The 10,812-nt window shown below is 29.7% G+C and overlaps 1 long non-coding RNA gene across 1 annotated transcript; it reads right to left on the bottom strand.

The window, feature by feature from the left end:
* Nucleotides 1-1,295: 1,295 nt before the first annotated feature.
* Nucleotides 1,296-6,229, bottom strand: LOC129896115 (uncharacterized). Its single transcript, XR_008767909.1, has 2 exons — nt 5,666-6,229; nt 1,296-1,636 (listed from the first exon to the last, which is right to left on the bottom strand). It is a non-coding gene; the product is annotated as an uncharacterized LOC129896115 (long non-coding RNA).
* Between the last annotated feature and the right edge of the window lie 4,583 nt (nt 6,230-10,812).

Genomic DNA, 10,812 nt, shown 5'->3' with positions numbered 1-10,812 from the left:
AAGAGTTGGCCCTTCAATCAAAAGATGGACTACATTGGCCTCTTAGAATGACTATCGAACAATGATCAACACAACACCAATACGTTAAAAAATCACATGTCCATGAGTTGCACACACTTTAGTGGAATACTTACAAAACAACATAATAGGCAAGATACAACAGTCAACATTCATAGGATTCATCAGAACAATATACACTACATGATTATTTTTTCATCAACTTGACAAGAAAGGAGAAACGAAAAATTAGGCATAAATACAAAAGTAAAAAAGATCAAAGATTCATAATTATAATAACTTTAATTATCTAGTTGTTGAAGATTTGGTAAAATAAAATACTACTTAATATATATATATATATACCCACGGGCTGACCTCTGAGGCTGGCGGGTTGAGCCTGTGAGGCTGGGCTAAAAGGCCGCATTCCTAAATGGGCAGAAATAATTTAGCCCAACCCCACTTAATTCAAGGGTTGGGTTGGTTGACCTCACGGGCCAAGTCCATTTTGACAGCTCTAATTACGACAAATGGTTCAAATCATTAGCATATAATTTCTAAGGTGTTACACTGTGATCTACCTAACTAGGATCCTGAATGTTGGAATCTTCATCATTAAAAGATGTCGACAATCTTCATCATGGAATGCACGGTATGTAAAATAGTTGAATGAAAAACTGATTAAAATAAATATACTGAGTCAATTCCATGATGATATAATATTTAAGGGGAGAGTTTCTTACTTTTACGATCCCTTTTTAAACAAGTTTAAAACGTTCCATAACTTGGCTATTTATTATTTTGAAAATAAAGAAAAGAGAGTCGCCACTTAATTTTAGAAAAAATTAAGAAAAACCATTTTAAAAGGTAATTTTTAATTTAAACAAAATCTTTAATAAACCAGAGTTAAAGTTTTTAAGCATCTTAAAAGATCCGCTAATATGCGATTGACCGGTATTTTAAAAAACTTGGCTAATTTTAAAAGAGACTTGTTGAATTATGTGAAAATCTTTATTTAAAAGTGACTAAAAATTAGTTGATACTTATTCATATTATTTCAAGTAATAAAATAATACAAATATTAGTGTCAAAATATTTCTAGCTTAACAATTTATCCAAGTCAAGATTTTTGAACTAAATGATTAACTCAAACTCATAAACGTGGATTTCAAGCTATTTACTAACTATGAAAGAATATGAATAATTCTCAAGCTTAAGCTTAAGTTGCCTAATTTAAATGGGATTTGAAAATTAAATACTTAAAGCAAATGAGCAACGAAATAGTGAAAGAAAGACCATCAAAAAATCTCTCAAAGATTCATCTAAGTTAAGGTTAAATGTTAGTAATCATATTTATAATCTAAATAGAAAGCAACATAAAGTAACAATTTTGAAACTTGTTGCTCAGATTGAGTCTAATTCGGACTGGTCTTTGTAACAGTTGCAAAATCAGATTGGGTTTCAAGCCTATTTCTTGCTCTTTCCTGAATGTCGCACTGGACTGATATGGGGGCAGTAAGCCCAATTTTTATGGTTGTGAAATGCTGAGGGCTTAAACTTAAGCTTTCCCTCCAACCTGCTTCTTTTGATCAGAGAGGGTTGACTCAGAAAGGAAATAACGCTGGGAACGAAAGTCAAGCTAGACTCGACGAAGATAGTGAATCCAATTGGACTCGAACGTGAGAGTTCATGTAAAAGAAGGAAAAATGAGAATTAGCATGAGTCTAATAATAATACGACAACCTAAGTGATATCAAAATAACACCGAATATTGACTTAAACAAACTAGAGTAATCAAACACTCAGGGGGGGGTCAACAGAACAAAGAAGAAGAGAGAAAATAATTCAAACTAGTGCTCATGAAACTGACTCAGACCACATGAAATAATGACCTGAATTAAAGTAATTCTATAGCAGTTCAATACTTGATCAAGAAGTTGATCTAGATCTGATAACTGAAACAAATTTGACATGTTTTAAGAGGAATTTAACCAATGTAAACATAGCCATAATGATCTGGGAAGAAAGGTTTTTCTGAGACTTAAAACTAAGGTCATATGATACTCTTAAATTAATAAATTTAGCCAAGTTCAATTCCATACTTTTAAATTCATCTTAGTGCCATGTAAATCTGATTCAATCTTATAGTATTAGGAAGTTTAAAGATAATTATCAGCCAACAAATTAAAGTTCAGATCAACTGAATAGACCAAAACACTATGCTAGATCAAGAAAAGTGTATACTTATGATAGAAAAATAACCCTTTAACACATAAGAATGCAAACAAATAAATAGATTCTAATATGTTGAAATTCATAGAAAACAAAATGGAGAGGATTACTGGATAAAAAGTCTCATTAAATTAGGGCAGCTTAAATAATGATATCTCGAGTATATTGGAAAGGATAAAACAATCAGAGTGCAAAGTTTAGCTAACCAGGGCTTTTGCTTGACTGTTTATTTGAACATAAGGCGAAACAAACACAGACCTTTACAATACAATAGGTGAGAACTTTAGAACCAACAAACTCGACATAGTATTTTCAGAATAAACATTCTACATGGAAGGATACATGAGTTGTATCTCTAGTTATGTGCATCTGAAGAAGGCAGTGAGAAGGAAATTAACAATTCTATACCATGAATTTCAAAAGCATGTGACGATAATACATTAAACGAGCTAAGAGCCTGTGTTCCAGATTCACGAACTCGGCTAAAATAGGGATAACAAACAAAAAGCAAATTGAATGGACATGAAGATTAGACTACGAATAAATCACATCCTTAATCTACACTAGTTCGCCCAAACTAATCAGAAACGACAACTAAAGCACACATGAAGGGAACTTATTTTAAGTATGGAAAGCCAGATTGAAACCAAGAGTTCAACCCCAAATCAACATGACTTACATAAAATAATTAAGACAAAGCAATATGTTGGAAATAAACCAAGAGTAGAAATCCTAAGTTGTTTAGGATTAGTTATTTGATATTTATTTAATTCATGTCTAGTTAGAATTTATTTGTCCTAGTTCATATAGGAATAGGTTTTCTAGTTCTAGTTTAACTTGGTTTGTTAGTATTATAAATAGGAGTGCCTTATTACATATTTTCAATATAGTGAGATACAAGAGTTTTGAGTTATTAAAACCACCATCCAAGCAGGCTGTAAAAGTATTTGGTTGTCTTGCTTATGCTCATGTTCCTGATGTTTTGAGAAAGAAATTGGACGATAAATCAGAAAAGTGTATTTTTATTGGCTATAGTCATGAGATAAAGGGTTACAAGTTATTTAACCCAGATACAGGAAAGCTAATTGTTAGTAGAGATGTAACTTTTGATGAGCAAAGTACTCAGGAATGGTCAAAGAAAAATCCTGAATCATCTGGGTTTCAACAAATCAATTCAATTATGGAGGAAGGAAGTTCTATCAGAGACATCCAATCGCCCACAAAGACATCGCCATTTACCATCCCGTTTGCAAGATTATGTTGTTGGTAATGATAATAATTTATCCAATGAAGATATTGTGAACTTTGCACTATTTGTAGATTGTGATCCAATTATTTTTGAGGAAGTTGCTAAAAATGATCGTTGGGTGGATGCAATGAATGAAAAAATTAATGTTATCGAGAAAAATAATACTTTGGAGTTGACAAATTTGTCACCTTCAAAACAATCAATTGGAGTCAAGTGGGTATACAAGACCAAATACAAATCAACCGGAGAAGTAGATCGGTTTAAGGCAAGGTTAGTTGTTAAAGGATACAAGCAAAAGGCAGGTATTGATTATTTTGAGGGCTTTTCACCTGTTGCAAGACTTGATACTATTCGAATGATTATTTCTCTTGCTGCAAATAACTATTAGAAAATTTATCAAATGGACGTTAAATCAGCTTTCCTAACTGGTGTTCTTGAGGAAGAAGTATATGTTGAGCAGCCTATAGGATATATAAAAAGAGGTCAAGAAAACAAAGTTTACAAGTTGAAGAAGGCGTTATATGGGTTGAAACAAGCCCCTAGAGCTTGGGATACTCGCATTGATTCTTATTTTGTTGGACATGGCTTTCATAGATGTCCTTATGAGCATACATTATACATAAAATTCAATTCCGATGGAGACATTCTCATTGTGTGCTTGTACGTGGATGATCTGATATTTACTGGCAATAATCTCAAATTAATTTATGAGTTTAGGGAGGCTATGATTAGCCAATTTGAAATGACTGATTTGGGATTAATGTCTTATTTTCTTGGTATTGAAGTCTCTCAAATGAAAGATGGAATTTTTATCTCTTAGAAAAAATATACGAGTGATATTTTAAAAAGATTTAATATGGATAAAGCCAAACCAATCTTGACCCCTATTAAAGAGAAGTTGAAGTTGACTAAAGATGGAACTGGTGATTTTGTTGTTGCTACATATTTTAGGAAATTGGTAGGGAGTCTAAGGTACTTGACTTCTACAAGGCCTGATATTACTTATAGAGTTGGATTAATTAACAGATTTATGAAATTTCCGCGTCAATCTCACTTGCAAGCAGCCAAGAGAATTTTGAGATATATTCAAGGTACAAACTGTGATGGCATATTTGATTCAAACACTAATGATAGTAGTCTTGTTGGATTCACTGATAGTGATGGGCTGGTGATATGATGAAACGAAAAAGTAGTTCTGACTATACATTTTATTTGGGATCTGGTGTATTTTCTTGGTCTTCATAGAAGTAACAAGTTGTTGCTTTGTCAACTGCTGAAGCAGAGTATATGGCTGCAACAAATAGTGCTACACAAGTATTATGGTTAAGGATGCTTGGATTTCTTCAACACAAGCAAGATAGTCCTACAAAGATATTTTGTGATAGCAAGTCTTCAATTGAGTTAACAAAGAATCCAGTTTTTCATGGCCGTAGCAAACACATTGACATCAAATGGCACTTCATTCGCGATTTGGTTCAAGATAAAGAGATAGTGGTTGAATATTCCAAGACTGAAGAACAAGTTGCTGATATTTTTACAAAGCCATTAAAATCGGAGTTGTTCATAAAGTTGAAGAAGATGGTAGGCATGGTCTTATTTGAAGATCTTGGTCTAAGGGAGGCTATGTTGGAAATAAACCAAGAGTAGAAATCCAAAGTTGTTTAGGATTTGTTATTTAATATTTATTTAATTTATGTCTAGTTAGAATTTATTTGTCCTATTTCATATAGGAATAGGTTTTCTAGTTCTAGTTTAATTTGGTTTGTTAGTATTATAAACAGGGGTGCCTTATTACATATTTTCAATATAATGAGATACAAGAGTTTTGAGTTATTAAGTAAAGTCTCTTATCTCTTATCTCTAGCTTAATAAATTTCTTCTATATAAGCTTTATTGAGTTTTCACTTACACATATATTATTTCGCTTGTGGTTTTATTTCCTTCATAATATGTAAAGAAGAACATGTTGAACATTTAATCTCAAGAATATAGAAGATTAGCGTTTAGTCATGTGCATATTAATAGCTAGACATTTAACTATCTAAAAGAAGCTAAATAAAATTTAAGCATGATAAGAGAAGTAAAGAAACAAAACCAACAAAATAAATAGAATTGAAAATAAACATAAGCACTAAAATAAATTGTAAGAAACAGAACTAAAAAAAACATAGATAGGATGGAAATTACCTCCTTGTGAGCAGCGAACTTGAGACGGCGAGTTGAGAAGATCAATTTCCACACCAATTTCGAGTGTAAGTAATAAAAAAAAATAAGAGCAGAGTGATTGTCTCGTTAATCAGAGGGAAGAAGAACAGAGAAATTAGTGAATGAAAGAATATAGAAAAATTCAATACTTCCCAAGTTCTCTCCCAATCAACTCTTTTTTTTTTCAATGGAAACAAGTGAACAATTTATAGCCAAAAATAGTGCTTGAATTTTAAAAGAGTCGTTTGAGAGAGGGAAAAATATTCTTTAAGATCTTGTTTGAATTCAAAATTCCAGAGATTAAGAAAAGTAGGAAAAGCCTGATAATGGATGGGCTTACCTGCCCCATATTTACTTGAGAGAGATGGATGACCTTGAAATCCGGCAGATTTTGGGGGATTTTGTAAGGAAAGGGTTGTTGGTGTTGTATGCTGCGTTTATCTTTGGGCGTGTGTACGTGTATGTATGTATGTATCAGTGGGTGCATGTGTTTGGATGAGTTCTTTTGAGTTTTGGGAAGAAGATGGGTAAAGGGTCGATGGGGAATTGGGGTCTTGCTGTGTTGTTGTAATGTTTGTATCTGAGTAGTATTGTGAGCAGTGGTTTATATGTACTGGGTTGGTTAGATTTTTTTATAAATCAAATCAAATTATATGTATCGGGTTATTAAATTCATAAACCAAATCAAATCAATAAAAGTCGGGTTTTTCGATATCAATTTTTTTCGGGTTTTTCTGGATTTTCAGGTTTTTTCAAAATTTTCGAGCTTTTCATAGTATCTAATAAAAAGCACAGAGCAGTACTTCTTAAAAAGAGTTCTAGTACAAAATATCAACATATTAGACAGAGACAGAACACTGTTTAAAATTTTAACTTTATGATATAACTTTATAAGATGGATTTTTTTTGTATATTATTTAAATAGACTTCTCAAGTCCAAATCTAAATGTAAGAAAGAAAACAAAAATTATGAAAAATTTTAAATATATATTTATAAATTATATTTTAATAAATATTTTTATGTATAACATAATTTAAAAGTAGTATATCTATAATCGGGTCGGTTTGAGTTCGGTTTGACTTTTTTTAGTTAAAATCAAACCAATCCTATAATGGTCAGGGTTTTTTTCCAAACACCAAATCAAGTCAAACCAAATCACTAGTCAGGTTTTTTTTTCGGTTTGGTTCGATTTGTCGATTTAGTGCGGCTTATCGATTTGTCCTGTACAGCCCTAATTGTGAGTATTGTAAGTGGGTTTTGGTATATGTAATTGTGTTGTGCTGCTGTGATCGTAGTAATGGGCTGTAGGTTGGGAAAAATGGGGTTGGGTAGTTGGGAATGAGTTTTAAAAATAGGGCCAAAATGGTTAGCAAATGAATTTAAAATTTGTCCAATGGCTTTCAATTATAGCCAAACAAGTTAAGGATCTAATCGAATTTGAATTTAATTGACTAATTCGGCTAAGAATTAAATAAGATGAATTAACACTAATTAATTAACAAGCCTCTCAATCTTAACAAAATAAACTAATTAACTTCATTATAAATTAATTAATTCGAAAAATATAATATATTAATTAAGCTAAGCTAATTAACAAAACAAAATCTTTTGAGACGATTTTTGAATATTTATAAAAGATAATAATTATATTTATAAAGATATAGAAACATATATATTATTTAGAAAATTATAGAAAATGACAAAATCATTTAAAAAGAACTTGAAAATATCTCAAATTTTATATATAAAAATACTATTTTTTTCAAATTGTTTGAAAATTAAAAAAGTTCGATGACTAATTTACTTTGTGGAGGGTCAAAATTTGGTGTCAACACTTACAACCGACATAAACCATGTGAGTAAAATGGAGTCCAAAAGCTAACTCAGTTGGGAGGGTCCAACAACTAACCCATTAGGAGGGCTTCCCAATAACTTGTCAGGGTATAGAACCTATCTATATAATGTGAATCCGTTAATTGAGCCTCAAAAGGCTAAAGGAGTTGATCAACAAAGCGATATACTCAAATTCTACTATGGCACGTAGTTATGGGACTAGGATTTTCTAAACCTGCATCCTCTCGATGCTTAATAATCCTCCCAAGATAATCTATATATGCTCATAATATATCATAAAAACTGTAACTGAAAATATACTATGAATTTTTGCTCAAATCTGTAAAACTGTACTACTGGTGAGACTAAGCTCACAACTATCTGAAACATACTTATGTTCTATTTTTTTATGATAAAAACAATTCTCTTTCGAAAATCATATCTATCTATACTGAAAAGTTGTAAACTTTCGTAATGAATCTTTCAAGTGACTGAACTTTCTTTGAAACATAATATTTAAATTAGGTAAGATATTTTCTTGAACTCTTTTTTGAAATAATGCACTTGAAGTTTGAAAAAAAGATACTTCTTGAAAATCTTGAACTTACTTCTTTCATGAAAACAATGCATGCGAATTAGTATAACAAGATTTTCAAATAACTTTGGCTAAAATAGGGTCCATGTGGAATATTTAGAGAAAATAAGCCATAGGTCGTCGAAGATGAGTTTTCTAGTGACCCACAAATTTAACTTAATAAATAGAGTAACTTAACATCGTGGCTACTGGAAAAATGGCACGCTATCGGGTGCATGGAGCGCACGACCAATTTGACTATCCTCTAGTAAAATGCATATAACGTTTTACTCAAAAATTGGATTGACGAGTGGTTGATAACATTGAAAAGAAAACTCATAGATCTTTAATTTGGTCTATCATTGGACACCTAACTCTTCCTATTATGAGAGATATGATTGTCTGAAATTGGCCTTTATATGAACTCATACGAAACAACCTTAGCCGGTAGAAAAGTTATAAACTCGTGTTAGTGCTAGAGGGCCACTTCTGATACACTTCCTACACTTGGGAATGAGCCTTAACATACATAAACAAGTGTAAAATCACCCGATCCAAGCTTATATGCTTACGATGAGTAGTTCAGATCTTTAGTGGAAAATTTTGTGGGATGTTGGAGAGGAGTATCATATATTTTTAGAGAAGAATGTGTAGAAAGAATTATGGATTTCTTTTCCTTTTGAAAATTGAAAGATGTGCTCTCAACAATTCCCTAAATGTAGTAAGATGATGATTAATTGTATTAATTATCTGTTTTTTCAAAATAAAAAATTAAAGCACACCCTTTTTGTACTTTCTAAATATGGTAAATACAAGATAAAATAAATAAATATTAATTCAATATAAAATAATTCTAATATATTAAAATTTGTGATCAAAATTTTATTTCGATAACTAGATATAGGAGTTATTTCTGATATTTTAATTTAAGTGGCATGGATGGAACTTCAAGAGTCAACAAATTTTTTATGTCTTTTAAATATTTTAAGTTGTTAATTATTGAGATTTATAATTTTTTATGTAATTTGTAAATAATATATCCAATTTTATGTGGCATTGATTAAATTTTGTGACTCGACTAAATTTTGTATGTCTTGTAAATATTTAAAGCTGTTAATTATTGTGATTTATATTACTTTTTACAATATTTAAAAATAATATATGTTACTTCATCTATCCCAATTTATGCGGCACCGATAGAATTTTGAGAGTCAATCATTTTTTTATATATATCTTTAAATATTTTTAGTTATTTAATTATTGTGATTTATAGTATTTCTTACGTAATTTTTCAAATATAAAACAAACTAAAAAGAAAAGTAAGACAAACAAATGAAGAAGTATAAAAATTTCATAAAAACCCTCGGCTAGAGGCAAGTACGTTGACAAAGAGATGCATATTTCTGGATCTAATTTATGATGTAGTTTGATTTGGCATGAAGTATAAAAAAATAGAAATTTTTGAAATTTGTGATTTAAAATAAGTCATAAATATTTGTGTGGGATGAACAAAATAGATATTTTAAAATTAAAATGAATACAAAATATAGAAATATGACATTTTTTATAGATTGACTAAAAAAAGTGAGTTGTATAAATTGAAATAGAAGAATGATAAACTAAAAATTGATAATGTGGAAAGCTATTAAGGGCATGTTTGGAAAGCCACTCAAGTAATTGAATTTGGTGTAATTGAGTGTAATTACACTGTTTGGCATGTTTGGTTGACTATGTAATTATATGGTCAGCAAGTAATTGGCTGTAATTGGCAGGGAGTAATTACACTCTCCAATTCTTAAGGGGGGGGGGCTGTGAATTGGTGTAAGTACACCGTGTAATTACAAACTGATTACTTTTTACTTTTTTTCTTTTATTTTTATTTTATTTTAATTTATTTTTATTACTATTTTACATTCTTATTATTTTTATTATTCTAACATTTAATAAAAATATATTTTTTATTTTTTTTAATTACGTTCTCATTCTCAACATTTACTTTATGTGATTCCATGCAATCTTTCGTATTACCCTTTTTTTAATTCTATATATTTTTTTTATTAGCATAATTTTGTTAGTGTTCTAATTTTTAAATTAAAGTAGAAGTCATTGTTGAATAAAGTTATAGACTTACGTTTTTCTTTTCTTTTAAATAATATTTATGTACGTTATATTGAAATTTGACATAAAAGTAGTATTATGTTAAAAATTTTATTTTGAATTTAGAACTTATGTTATATTTTCAATTTTATTTATTTTAGTAGTATTGACTTGATATTTTTACATTGCAGGTCATTTACTTTTTAGTTAGATTTGATAGATTATCTTTTTGTCAAATATTTTAATAATTTTATGACTTATATTTATAATATTAATATTTTTGTCAAACACGTATTTCATGATGCTCAAAGAAATCTTGCATTTTTAGTTTTTATGATTAACTTAATAAAAATATAGTAATTTAAAATATATAATCAATTATTTTTTATAATATTAGTAAGAACGTATGTTTATTAATTAATATATTTTCAAAAGATAATATATCTTAAATATTTATGTTAATATCATCTATTAAAAGCCCTTATTTGTCTAGTATGAATTTTAGGTTTAAATAATTAATTTTTATTTTTAAAATTTAACATAACCTTGTAATTATACTTGTGCAACCAAACAATACACTTGTAATTGTACTGTAATTACATTGTGGCAAACAAACATGTCATC

Source organism: Solanum dulcamara, chromosome 7 (assembly GCF_947179165.1).
Source record: "Solanum dulcamara chromosome 7, daSolDulc1.2, whole genome shotgun sequence".
Lineage (NCBI taxonomy): Eukaryota > Viridiplantae > Streptophyta > Magnoliopsida > Solanales > Solanaceae > Solanum > Solanum dulcamara.
This window is presented reverse-complemented; position numbering and strand designations above follow the sequence as displayed.